Here is a 14,245-nt window from a genome sequence, read left to right on the forward strand (position 1 = left end):
GAGCCTGCTTCTTCCTCTCCCACTCCCCCTGCTTGTGTTCCCTCTCTCGCTGGCTGTCTCTATCTCTGTCGAATAAATAAATAAATAAAATCTTTAAAAAAAAATAAATAAAAAGCTATTGGGATTTTGGTAGGAATGGCATTAAACTAATAGACCAATTTGCTCAATATTGAGTTTTCCAATTCATGAACATCAAATGCCTCTTCATTTATTTAGTAATTTCATTTCTTTCAGCAATATTTCATAGATTGAAGTGTATGCATCTTTTTTTCAAGGAATTTATTTAGACAATTTTTGATGCTATTGTGAATGAATTATTTTAATCTGTATATCAAATTATGTTGTATACCTTAAGTATATACAATTTTTATTAAAAATAAATAAAAAGCAGCATGAATTTAAGATGTTTAAAGGAATTTAAAAGGGGGTGGAGTGTTAATAGGCATTTTGTTGAGTGAGACTTTTTCTAATGGAGAAGAACTGTCAGCTGAAGAACTCAGGAATCCATATTCACAAAATCTCTGAGCATTTGGGACCAGATACCTTCTAAGTCTTAGGATGTGAAGGCTAAATCAGCTCTGCTCTTTCCAACCACCACCTGATAGCCACTAAATAAACTAATATATACTTAAAAAGGCAAGGAAGAAAGAGAGGAGGTGATTCATCCAAGTTATAAATAATAAGGCTTTAGGACGTACAGTGGATCGAAATGCAAGTAGGGATGTGGTGATAAGGAAACAGATATGACAGAGGTATCACTAACCATAGTTGTGGTTCAGGGTCTTGATTGGTGCTTACCCACCAGCTACAGTAATGGGGCCTCTTCACTCCACACATCCTTGACCAAGTGTTCAGGATCTCTTTTTTTGGTTTTACAAGTGTCTTCAATGGAGCTAGGCATGTCTACAAGTAGATGACCTTGGGGGGAAAAAAAAAGCCAAGTGACACAGATGAGCAACATCGTATCTGGCAAACAGCAGAGGGGCTGCTGGTTAAGCCCTCTCTGGTGCCAGTCTGGGTAGGGTTGCTAACCATTAGCACTAAGTAACCACAGTACTAAAGGCCTTTGAAAGGTAACATGGTCCAGGCTTAGCCAATCATTTTAACTCATCTTTTAGCTACAGTAATCTGTGTTAGGGGTGGGAAGGCAGTCTGGGACTTCATACAAAGATGGGGGGAGAGAAGCTCTCCTGGGGGTGACTAGCTGGAATAGGATAATCTAGGTATTAGCCCAAGTCAAATGCTAGTCTTCTCACGATGTAGGAGGCTCTCCTTTATATAGTAGGAGAGGATGAGATCAATCCTGAAAACAAGTGATCTGTAAAATAGAGATATCTATCATCTACCTACCTACCTACCTATCATGTATCCATGGAGAGATAACTTGATCCACTCTGTTTTCACAGTTCCACCAAAAAACAAAACAAAACAAAACAAAAACAAAACAAAACAAAAGCTGAGTTTTGTTACTGGGTACCTGAAGAATCCTGAGGAATCTATGACCTCCTTAGACAAAAATTTGAAAAATAGCAGGCAAGTTGGGACCAATGTTTTGGGGGATGCCTGAAGTCCTAGTTATTTTGGGGAGTTGATTAAAAATATTTTCTTCTGCTGCAGATAGTGGGAATGCCAATGGCACAGATGACTTATTGTAAGAGAACAGAAGTCTTGGCTGATATTCTTGCCTAGATAGAAAACCATCTATTATTACAGGGAAAATAAGAAGAGAACACTCTTTTAAATCTTAAAAAAAAAATTCCACTTAAGAATTGGTTTCCAAGTGAATCTTTTGCTTCTTGTTCTCAGAATGAATTGGATAATTCACATCTGCTTCAAAATAGGTAAGTTGGTAAGATTTCATTGGATATATAATTGCAATTGATCAAACTCTGGGTATAAAAATGTGTTTACAGATAAACACAAACTCATCAGAATGAGCTCTGGGCTCTGTGCACAGAGAAAAAGGCACNCTTCAAAATAGGTAAGTTGGTAAGATTTCATTGGATATATAATTGCAATTGATCAAACTCTGGGTATAAAAACGTGTTTACAGATAAACACAAACTCATTAGAATGAGCTCTGTGCACAGAAAAAAAGGCACCTAAGATGACTGGAGTTTCAAATACTCTCTTATGCAAAGGCAGTTCAGGACAACATCCTTTTGGCTTCCATGGTGATGGATCACATTTGCAGAAGTATTTGGGTCAAATGTGAACTAATGCCTATGTTACCTTCTTTGGAAGCTCTCTGTTTGAGGGAAGAACAGGATGGCTGAAGGAATGGGTTGATGTTGTGGATGCATGGACTGTGGGAGATCAAATGGGAAGATGCTTCTCTTTTTATCCTTAAATATTTATTTATTTATTTTAGAGAGAGAGTGCAAGGCAGGGTGGGCGGAAGAGGGATTGGGAGAGAGAAACTTTAGCAGACTTCGTGCTCATTGTGGAGCCCAACATGGGGCTTGATCTCACTACCCGAGATCACGACCTGAGATCACCATCCAACCCGAGCCAAAACCAAGAGTTGGCTACTTAACTGACTGCACCACTCAGGTGCCCCAGGAAGATGCTTCTGAATGAGAACTCAGGAGACAGATTAACTGAATTTCATTCCCAGCTCCACCACTTATTAACTGTGTGACGTTGAGCAAGTCATGTAACCTTTTCTACTGCAATTTCCCCATCTGTAAAATAGGGAGATTACTCAGTAAAATAATGCCCTAGCTGGTTGGTTCAGAGACGAAATGAGATTGTTTATACAAAGTACTGAAGGAAATGCTGGCGCTTCAACGCTCAATAAGTGTTAGCTGCTGCTTCTCCTTCCCCTTCTTCTTCCTCCGGTTTCTCCTCCTTTTCTTCTTTCTCTTCCTCTCCCTCCTTCTCCTGCCTCCTTCATTGTTATTGTTCCTCATTGTCCCTCAATCCTATACATTGTTGTTATTATTTATAGTAACTGAATATGGAAATTCTACCAGTTTGTGCTCCGGCAGGCAAGAGATGACACATTTCATTTACCAAGGATTTTTGAAGATACTGTTTTCCACTAGCTTTTTATTTGGAATAATTTTAGATTTAAAAAAGTTGCAAAGATGGTACAGTGAGTTTCCATATACCCCTCATCCAGTCTCCCCTAATGTGTGTTTTTTTTTTAAGATTTTATTTATTTATTCGACAGAGATAGAGACAGCCAGCGAGAGAGGGAACACAAGCAGGGGGAGTGGGAGAGGAAGAAGCAGGCTCATAGCAGAGGAGCCTGATGTGGGGCTCGATCCCATAACGCCGGGATCACGCCCTGAGCCGAAGGCAGACGCTCAACCGCTGTGCCACCCAGGCGCCCCTCCCCTAATGTTATCATCTCACATTACTATGGTACTTCTGTCAAATCTAAGAAATCAGCCTTGGTACATCACTGTGGTAGGCAGCATTCTAAGATTCCACCTGGTATACACATACCTTCTCCTAGTTATTCAATCAAGTACTAATCTAGGTGTTGCTGTCCAGGGATTTTGCAGAAGCAATTAAGAATCCAAATGAAAATAATAATAAAAAGAATCCATACTACTTGACTTCAGGAAAGGGAAATTATCAGGGTGGGCCTGGTATAATCACGTGAACCCTTAAAGTCTTTGTCTAGAGCTCAGAGACAGGGAAGTCGGAGGCAAAGTCTGAGGGATTTGACAGAAGCAAAATTCTCTTGCTGACTTTGAACATGGAGGATGCCGTGTGGCAAAACTCTGAGAGCTTTAGGACCTTAGAGTGACTCCTAGCTTACAACAAGCAGGTAAATGGGAAACTCAGTTCTACAAGTGCAACACAAAAATTTGGCCAACAACCCAAATTGTTGAGCCTCTAGAAAGGAGCACAGCCTGGCTGATAGCCTGGTTTCAGTGTTGTAAGTCCCTGAGGGTAGGATTTGGTCCCACTGTGCTAGGCCTTCTGATTCATAGAACTGGGAGGGAATGTATTTTTGGAATTGCTTATGAAGTAACAGAAAATTAATATTATTACTACTAGCTGAACTCAAGGATTTACCTGGATTTTACCATTAATTTTCTTCACTAATGTCCATTAGCTATTCCAGAATCCAGTACAGGATTTAACAAATGTATTTAGTTGTCATAATCTCCTTAGTCTCCTCTGATCTGGGACAGTTTCTCACCCTTTCCTTGTTTTTCATGACCTTGGCAGTTTTGAGGGTACTGGTTGGGTATTTTGTATTTGACTGACTTATTTTCTTATGATTAGACTGGGGTTCTAGGCGTTTTGAAAGAATATCGCAAAGGTGAAGTGCCTTCTCATCACGTCATATGAAGGGGAAACTGACCACATACATGACATCACTGGGAATGTTAACCTTGATCACCCGGTTAAGATAGAATTTGTCAGGTTTCTATACTATAAAGTTATTTTTCCCTTTTCATACTCTATACTCCTTGGAAGTAAGTAAGTCACTAAGTTCCACTTATCCTACTGGAGGTGAGGGGGTGGGATTAAGCTTCTTCTGGAGGGGAGAGTATCTACATATGTTACTTCTGATTTTTCTGTAAGGAAGATTCAGAAGAGACTTTAGCAAAGTTAATAATTGACTTTACTGAGGTGTAACTTACATAAAATAAAATTCACCTATTTTAAGCACAGAACGTGAGTTTTTGTAAATGTATATATCCCTGAAAACACCACCACAACCAAGATGCAGAATATTTCTATCATCCCCACAGGTTCTCTTGTTCTGCTTTCCAGTCAACCACCCCCATAAAACCCCAGCCCAGGCAGCTGCTGATCTGCCTTCAATCACTTCAGGGTAGAGTTGCCATTTCTAGAGTTTCATTCAAATGGATTCATATAGTATGTCCTCTTTTGTGTCTAGCTTCTTTGGCTCAGCACTGTGTTTTTGAGATTGATCAATGTTGCTGAGATATCAGTAGTTTGTTACCTTTTATTAGACAAACAGCATTCCATTGTATGGATAAACCACATTTTGTTTATCCATTTACCCACTGATGAGCTTTTTGTGTTGCTTCCAGTGTTTGGCCACTATGCATAATGCTACTATGCACATTTGTGTGTGTTAATCTTTATGTAGACATATGTTCTCATTTCTTTTCATTTAGACATCTGGGAGTGAAACTGCTAAGCCATATGATAAGTATATATTTAAATTCCTAAGAAACTGCCAAAATGTTCTCCACGTTTCACTTCCACCAGCAATGTATGAGCATTTCAGTTGCTCTGCATCCTCACCAATGGTTGGTGTGGCCAGTCTTCTTCATTACAGACATTCTAGTGGGTGTGTAGGTATTATCTCATTGTGGTTTTAATTTATGCATTTCCCTTATGACTAATGATGTCAGGCATGTTTTCACGTGGATATTGGCCACGTGGATATCTTCTTTTGCAAAGTGTCTGTCCAAATCTTTTGCTCATTTTTATTATATTGTTTTATAATTATGGACTTCGAATTGCTTTTAATATATTCTGAATAAAAGTTCCATGACGAATATATGGATTGCTTTTCTTTCTTCCGTGGTTCCCCCCCCCCCCCCAAATCTGGTTTATTCTGTTTTGGGAAGATGGTCCTGAGAATGCCAGGTGCCACCCTGTGCTAGAGGAGGGAGGGACTGAAGGTCAGTTAAGGTCCATGGCAGGATAAGGGGGGCTAGGGCACGAAGCCCCTGGAATGTGGGGAGTCCAGGCAAAGGCCCAGAGGTAGCTGTGGTAGGCTGCGGCAGGTGCCTCTGCTGCCCAGAGTGGAAGGCACGGGGCTGGGACTGGGCGATGGCTCCAGGGCTATAGACCCAAGCCACACGGGCACCCCAGGAAGCAGGGCACAGGGTCATGTGACACAGAACATGACACAGAGGCACATAGCTCATGATTCACAGGCCTGAGGGACACCCAGCCCTGGCCATACACGTGGACACAGTGGTCGTGTCAGACTGCAGAACGTGTGGACTCGATGGCCACAGGGAACTGACCCAGGCCACGCAGTGCAAGGGATGGGGAAGGGGGTCTTTTGGCTGGACTGCTCTGTAATCATGATACTAGGGCAGCAGGGGCTGGGCTGGAGGCTCCTGGGGGCAGCCCCCCTGGCCCTGCTCCCCGCGCAGACCCTCTGGGGCTCAGTTAGTCTTCCACACTTACTTGAGCTTCCACCTCATCACAGATGACCAACAGAATGGCCACGTCCATGCAGTCCCGGCCCAAGCCCAAACACGGGTCTCTGCCGTCTTAGAATGCCTCGAGCCCTTCATCCCCCACAGTGCGCAGGCACGGTCCCACGCCTCCAGGCCAGCATGCCCCGCATCCGGGTCCTGAGCATCCCGGGGTATGTTCACGCGAGATCTGGGAGCGCCGCGAGAGCTGCGGGTCAGGGCCTCCTGGAGTTGACCCATACGTACCAGCTGTTCCAGGAGGTCCTGGCTTGTTCCCTTCAGCCCTTGTTTCCACAGAATCTCTGTGACCCCCTTGAAAGAGTCCTCTGGATTTGGGGTTCAGGGACATCTGGCCGTGAGTGAACTTCACCATGATTATCTCCAGGAGGCACAGGACCGCCTCGGCCCCAGGGCAGCAGGCGCGTGCTGTTGCCAAGGCGCCAGCGTGTGGTTGCTGAGGAATGGCGCATCCCGACCTGTTGGCCACTTTGGAATGGAGCCCTGGGGCCTGAACCATCGCGCACATGCAGTCCGGGAAGCCCAGGTTCACCGGTGTGGCCGCTCGCGTAGCTCCAGTTGCTTCTGCACGTACTTGGGGTGGGGAAGGTGATGCAGGATGCGATGCCGCCTCCAGGCCGCCTGTGGGGGATGGGGATGGGGGCCTCCTGGCTGCCGTGCCCACCGCTACCTTGTCCTGGCCAGGCATGGAGGGGCGGTGCGAGGTGAGAGACTAGCGCCCCCACAGTGGGATGGGTTACATTTTGATGAAGCCCATCCAGTTCATTACTTTTTCTTTTATGGCTTCTGGGTAGTCCCCCCCCCCCNCCCCGTGCCCCTTTGGCCTTATTTAAGAAATCTTTGCTTATTTCAAATTTGCTAAGACTGTCTTGTGTTTTTTTCTAGAACTTTTATGGTATTACCTTTACGTTTAGACAGGTGATTTATTTTGAATAAGTCTTTGTTAAGTAAGGGTTAGGGCACTTTTTTTTTTCATGTGGACATTCAGTTGTTCCAGCATCATTTCTTGGAAAGGCTATCCTTACTCCAGTAATTAGTTATCTTGGAAACTTTGTGACATGTACATATGTGGGTCTGTTTCTAGGTCCTCTGTTATTCCACTGATCTATATATCCATCCTATGCCAGTACCTCACCATCCCTGATAATGGTCCTTGTCCTGAGGTTTAATTTGTCTAATAATAATATAACCACTCAGGCTTTCCTGTGACTAATGTTGGCATGGTATGTTTTTTTTCATCCTTTCTTTTAAACTAGATGTGTTCTTATAGTTAAAGTTTTCTTTGTTTTTTAATAGACATCATGTAGTGGGGGTGTTGTGATTATCTTGTGAAGGTAGAATGGACCCTTCTCCAAAAAAAATTGCAACTGACGATACCAGGTCCGCACCAAGAAGGTACTCAAATAATGAGGCTTTCTGGGCAGAGTGTGGCATGGTCCCAGACTTCAGTGCCGGGAGGGCTTTTATTGTGATTAGCAGTTGGCCCTGGGTGAGAGTTCCTACACATGAGGGCTTGCTTGGTTTGCACTTCCTGCAGGTGCCAAGGGAGGGAGCCCAAGGGCTTTCTTACCAGCTAGCCCAGATGTGGGTCAGAGGGAGAGAGCCCTGGGCGTCCAATGCTGTCAGCAATCAAATATTAAAAGTGGAGTTGGACTCTTTATTACATTGGGTCTTGCTTTTTCATACAGTCTGACAATTTCTTTAAATAGAGTGTTTAGATCATTAGTGTTTGCTATAAGTAACGTTGTGTTTGGGTTTAAATCTACCATATTGCCATTTGTTTTCTGCTTGTCTTACTTGTTTGTTGTTCCCCTTTTCTTCTTTTATGATTGAGAATATTTAGTATTACATTTTATCTCCAAACTAGTCTTGCTTTAGAGTCTATACGGTGCATATTTAAACCTTCACCGACTATCTTCAGGAAATACTATGTACTTAATTGTTAATGTGACAGCTTTAAGAGAATGTTCTTCTATTATATCATCTCATCCTTTTTGCTATTGTAGTGACAGATTTTATATCGCTGTTTCTTATAATTTAAATTTTTTTAAAGATTTATTTATTTCAGAGAGAGAGGGAGAGAGAGAGAGTGCACACAAGCGGGAGGGGTGGAGGGAGAGGAAGAGAGAGAATCTCACGTAGACTCTGTGTTAAGCATGGAGCCTGTGGCAGGGCTCAATCTCATGACCCTGAAATTAGGACCTGAGCTGAAACCAAGAGTCGGAAGCTTAACCAACTATACCACCTAGGTGCCCCTATTTTCCTGTTTCTTATAAACCCGGCGATAGATTGCTGTTGTTTTTGTTTTAAGCAGTCAATTATCTTTTAAAAATGAGTAAAAATGTCTTCTATATTTATTCACAGTTTACCATTTTGGTCACTCTACAATACTTTGTGTAGATCTAAGTTTCTGTTGGTATTATTTTCTTTAATGCCTGATGAAGTTTTGTGGGTGAGTTCAAGCAACTCTTTGGCTACAAGTATGGAGGTGATCTGACTCCTAAGGGTACATATGGTGGACCCATGGGGACATAAAGTTGGACTTTTTCTTGCCTTGCTTGAGACTCCAAATTCCTGAGTAGAAACATGAAATAGCAAGCAAACATAATTTTTAAACCTCTGGTGTTTAATAGTACAGCCATCAGCCACATGTGGCTCCATTACATTTAAATTAAAGTAAAAAGAGTCAGTTCCAGTATTCGTTATTTATTGGTGTGTAAAAATTACACTAAAATGTAGGAGCTGAAAATTGTAAACATTTCTGATCTGATGTTTCCTGTGGGTCCAGAATCTTGGTACAGCTTAGTACAGTGTCAGAGGCTGTATAAGAAAACAGAACCTCCTTTCTTTAAAGTTGTAATCATCACACATTTTTTTTTTTTTTTTTTTTTTTTTTTTACTGTCCTGTGGCAGAATTCTGGTGGGACGAAGCATACTCTCAGTAATTGTGGAGAGTGTTAGGGAAATATAATTAAAAATAAAGTCTTCCAACCTGGACATTCTCTTGACAAAGGTAATAGAAAAAGAAGACACTTTCATTATTGAATAAGCATTAAACCAGAATGTGTTGCATATCACAAGCAATTTGCTCAGAGACTGTGAAGGCAGGAGGGAATCACATCCTGTTACATAGCCAAGCAGATGTAACCTATAACATAGAGATTCTGAAACAATAAACAGTAACTAGTCCCCAAGAGGACTTCACAGCCCTGTTTATCACACACAGTTCATCGAAGATTCATCTGGGAGCTGAGGTGACCATCTGTGTTAGCTAATTGGCTTTATCCAGAGGAAAAACAAACTTCTCCTATCTTTAAGATGGGAGGTAGTTTTTTTTTTTTTTTAAAGATTTTTATTAATTTATCTGACAGAGATAGAGACAGCCAGCGAGAGAGGGAACACAATCAGGGGGAGTGGGAGAGGAAGAAGCAGGCTCATAGCAGAGGAGCCTGATGTGGGGCTCGATCCCATAACGCTGGGATCACACCCTGAGCTGAAGGCAGACGCTAAACCGCTGTGCCACCCAGGCGCCCCGGGAGGTAGTTTTTGAAACCTGGCCTCTGACTTAGGTGCTTACCGTTCTGCAGAATCTGGGAGATGGTGCTGAATCCCATGAAGTTTATGTTTCAGGAGATGGTTCCCAGGTCCTTGAGAAAAGGCATTCCTCAAGCCATGAAGCTGACAGAAGGCTTAATTAGTCTTCAAAAGGATATAAAGTCATTTCAAAGAGGAGAAAGTACTTAGAATTACAAATTTTCTTAGAGTTAATGTTGTGAGAAAAAGGAAAGGAGAGGAATCAGGAAGAATTAAGCCTCTTGTTTTAAATTTGTATTTGTTCTTACAGTTGTTGCATTGACCTTGTGTTTTTTCATTTTATATTAGGGCAATTAGCGACAATCTGATTGTCACAACTGTCACAACTATCACTTAAAATTTTCTGTAAAACAGTGTGGTCAGTAATATACTTTCAATTCTCTTTCTCTTTGCACTCATTACACTGTTTTCTTTATCATTGTGTTTACTCTCTTGAACTGGTAATCCCAGATGTTTGGAAATAGTGTCCACCAAACCCATTTATTAGAATTACAGAGCACAGAAAATAGCAAATCCTTGGAGACTATAGGATAATTGCAGAGTATACTGCTCTATTTAATATGAGTCATGTCTTATTCTAGCAGCAGTGATTTATTTTGTGCTCTGTGTTCCTGTCTGGTGAATATGTATATTAATGCATATTATGATACTGCTCTAAAGCCATACTAAGATCACACTAGATCCTTTAACGTGTTAATCATAGTTATTTTAAATTTTCTCTATGATTGTTCCTACATCTGCATCATATCTGAGTCTGGTTCTGTTGATTGAGTTGTCTCTGGACAGTGCGTTATTTTTCCTTTGTGTGTGTTTGTGGGTGTGCATGTCTCATAAATTTTTATTAAATACCAGACTTTGTGTGTGGTACAGTAGAGACCAAGGGAAATAACATTTAGGTCTGGAAACAGGCATGCCTCTTCTGTTATGCAATTAGTGTGGAATATGGAGTCTTTTTAGGCAGGATTTGAACTGAGCTTGGATGTAGTTGCTATGATTGTCTTCAGTGCAGTCCTGGCTTAAATTTCTGTAGAGTTATTTTGTGTTTAGGTTGGAGGCCTGATTGCTGGAAAGTTTTTTCCATGTTTTTGCTCCACCCTCAGCTTTCAGCATTCCTATGCTCCTTGACCTCAGAGAGGGACTTTTTGTCTGCCTGGTGCCAGCAAGCCTGGGTTGAGAAGGGTAGTTTTCTCTCTCCGGAGCCCAGAGACTTCTCATGGTCCCCAAGTAGAAAAGAGTTTTTTCCTTTTGCCTTATGGAGTTGTGTGAGTCTTCACCTCTGCTACGGGAGTGATGGGATTTGCTGCCTTGTCTCAGTGGCCAGAGCCTTTTGGTTCGTAAGGGAGAAGAATCAGGTGTGGCTTTTTGCCTTTTCTGCTGGTGGCAGCCGTATTCCTCCTGCAGACCCCCACCACTGAGGGTGCCCTGCTCCGTCTTTCTCTTGAAGCCCCAGCGAACCTCTGCACCGAAGACTGAGCGAGTATGAACTCCCCCTTTGTCTGTGGCTCGCAGGGTTCTGAGCCCTTGTGCTGCTCACACTTGGCCTTCAGTACTTGTCTGAATGTAACCTGTCTTCCTCTGAGTCGTGCTGCAGGCAAGTCAGTGCTGTGTCTGTCTGTCTCTTCTTGGAGATGCTTGTCTCCTTCGATTTCAGACTGGGTGGTTGCCTTGCAACTACAGCTCTCTGATGGGTTCAGGAATTTCTGTCTCGTCCAGCTTTTCCTGCTGTAATAGCATTCTGTCTGGCTTTCTCCATCACAGTGGAAGCTGGAGGTCGTGCAATTCCCTGAGATACCCATCTCCTCCGTGCTCCTGAGCCAGATCGGGCCCAGGAAGTTTCCTGCTGCCGACCCTGAGTGCCCAGGTCCTGTGGCAGGTATTTCCAGAGAAGCCATGCTGTTTTCTATATTCAGAGTGAGGCTCTTTCCTGTGAGAAATGTGTTGCTGCTGAGCCCTGGCATTGCTCTTCTTGCTGTTTTCCTCACTTCCTCCAGGGCCTCCAGGGACCTAGCTGCTTTCCTCCTCTGCAGCCTTTATAGGAATTGTGAGGCTATGGGTTATACCTCCCCCTGACTACTGAAAAAGGAATTTACACATGTTTCTATTCCTTCCTTTCCTTTCCTTTTCCTTCCTTCCTTCCTCCCTCCCTCCATTCCTTCTTTTCTTCCTTCCATCCTTCCTTATTATAATTTGCACAGAAGGAGGAATAAGATCCTGATATACACTATACACTGATTTACTTTTCATGTTGGAAATCCCATTTTAATTTTTTCTGTTCTTTCATTGACCAGATGAGTTTCTCATCTACAATTTGATATGTGAACTTAAGCAACAGGAAGGAGTTCTCAGGGATAACTAGATATAATTCATGGTGTGGTTCCCTTTATAAATCAATACATTGGCATCCTGGATTTGAAATATGTAAATCAGACAGTTCTGGGTTTGGGTCATATGAAACTCTTCTCCAGGAAGCATTTCTTGTCCCTCCCCAACTATTCTACCCAATCCAGGTTTCCCAGAGTGCTTGGTCAAACTCTTTCATACTACCAGCTGTATTGTATTGTATTGTATTGATTTTTTCCTGTATATATGAATCTCCACTGCTAACTGTAGTCACCTTTGCGTGCTCAGCATATAGACCGGTGTCTGGAAATGCAAGTGCTCAAAAATCTGATCAGTTCCTGGTTCTGGCACATCTTACATCCAGTGTTCCATCCACCGACTTCTTGCAGGAGTAGGGAGACAGCATCTAATGGCAGTTTATCAGTGAAGAATGTAACTGTCCCAAAGAAGGTGGCTATGTTTAACTGCCACATAATCTGTTTGGTATGAGCTACAGTACAGTAGCACGGGGCTTGTTCATGATGCCAGGGGTGGGTGAGTCTGTAAATGGATACCCTCTGGTTCATGCAGTCACTGCTTTCTGGCGACAGCAGATCAGGATAACAGAAGGATGGGCAACATGACATGTAGCATTAAATTGATCAAGCCAGTTAGGGGGAAGGAAGCAAAGTGATGAACCCTAGTTTGGAGTCAGGAAGAGTTTCCATCCCAGCCCTGCCCTGACTTGACTGTGGTCTCAGAGAAGGCAGCTTATTTCTTTGGAACTTTATTTTTTATTGCTTAAATGAACAGAATTATATAAATGATCTCTACATCACTTCTAACATTATATGGGTGGCTACTCGCTATGAAATTATCTGCTATCTAATTTTATTGGAAAATCATTCAGACATGAAGAGGGATTTTAGCAACAGAAACACATTTTGTTCATGTCCATTTCTGACTCCTTCTGTGTGCCAGCTTTAGGGTCAGACAACTGAATATAAATCTGGGCTTTGGATAAAGGTATACGGCCTCAGGCAGGTTAGTTCATCTTTTTGGGCTTCAATTTCTTCATTTTATTTTATTTTATTTTTTTATTTTTATTTTTTTTTAAAGATTTTATTTATTTATTTGACAGAGACAGCCAGCAAGAGAGGGAACACAAGCAGGGGGAGTGGGAGAGGGAGAAGCAGGCTCCCAGCATAGGAGCCTGATGCGGGGCTCGATCCCAGGACTCTGGGATCACGCCTTGAGCCGAAGGCAGACGCTTAACGACTGAGCCACCCAGGCACCCCAATTTCTTCATTTTAAAATGAGTTTTTTAAGGTTTTCTACTTTATTGAGCCATTGCAAGGATAAATAGAATATGTACTTATTAAAGAATCTAGAACATGGTGTGCATCCAGTTGATATTAGCTGCAATTTTCTTTGCCATCATATCACCACCACCAGCCCCAGCACCACCAGCAACAGTAACAGCCACAGAAGCATCTTCTAACTTTGCTGGGAAACCAAATCATGGCCAGCTTCTCCTTAGCCACCATATTGGAAACTAAGCTGCTGTTTTATCAGCTCTAAAATGTTATTGGATTCCAGGTAGAGCAGCAGTTCTCTCCCTTGACTTCTATCTCTACATCAGCATTTGGAAGTGAGTGTTCCAGGGCACCAGTATGTGTATTAAGTCCATCAAGGGTGTTTGAAAGTTCTGGCTCGCTAAGCTTACACAGACTAATCCCCTGGATTTTAAAAATATTCACATATGATTGTATATTTGTGATGCATTCTGCATCTCCAAGCAGATTTCACCTCATTGTCATTGTGAAAGCCTGTCCCTGCAGGATGTGTTGGCAGAATTACTGGTTTTGAGCTGTCTCAGCATGCATTGCCTTCGAGGTCATTGATGTACCACTCTTGCAATGGGCATAAACATTACCACAGAGAGGTGAAAATGCAGGTAGTGCTCCATTTGTCACGTGTAATTTATCTTCATTTCACTTTAGTCTGACTACTAAAAAAATGTACTAAAAGTGCAAGCTATTGTTTTTTTTTTTTAAGATTTTTAAAATTTATTTATTCGACAGAGATAGAGACAGCCAGCGAGAGAGGGAACACAAGCAGGGGGAGTGGGAGAGGAAGAAGCAGGCTCATAGCAGAGGAGC

The sequence above is a fragment of the Ailuropoda melanoleuca genome, chromosome 14 (assembly GCF_002007445.2).
Source record: "Ailuropoda melanoleuca isolate Jingjing chromosome 14, ASM200744v2, whole genome shotgun sequence".
NCBI classification, from domain to species: domain Eukaryota; kingdom Metazoa; phylum Chordata; class Mammalia; order Carnivora; family Ursidae; genus Ailuropoda; species Ailuropoda melanoleuca.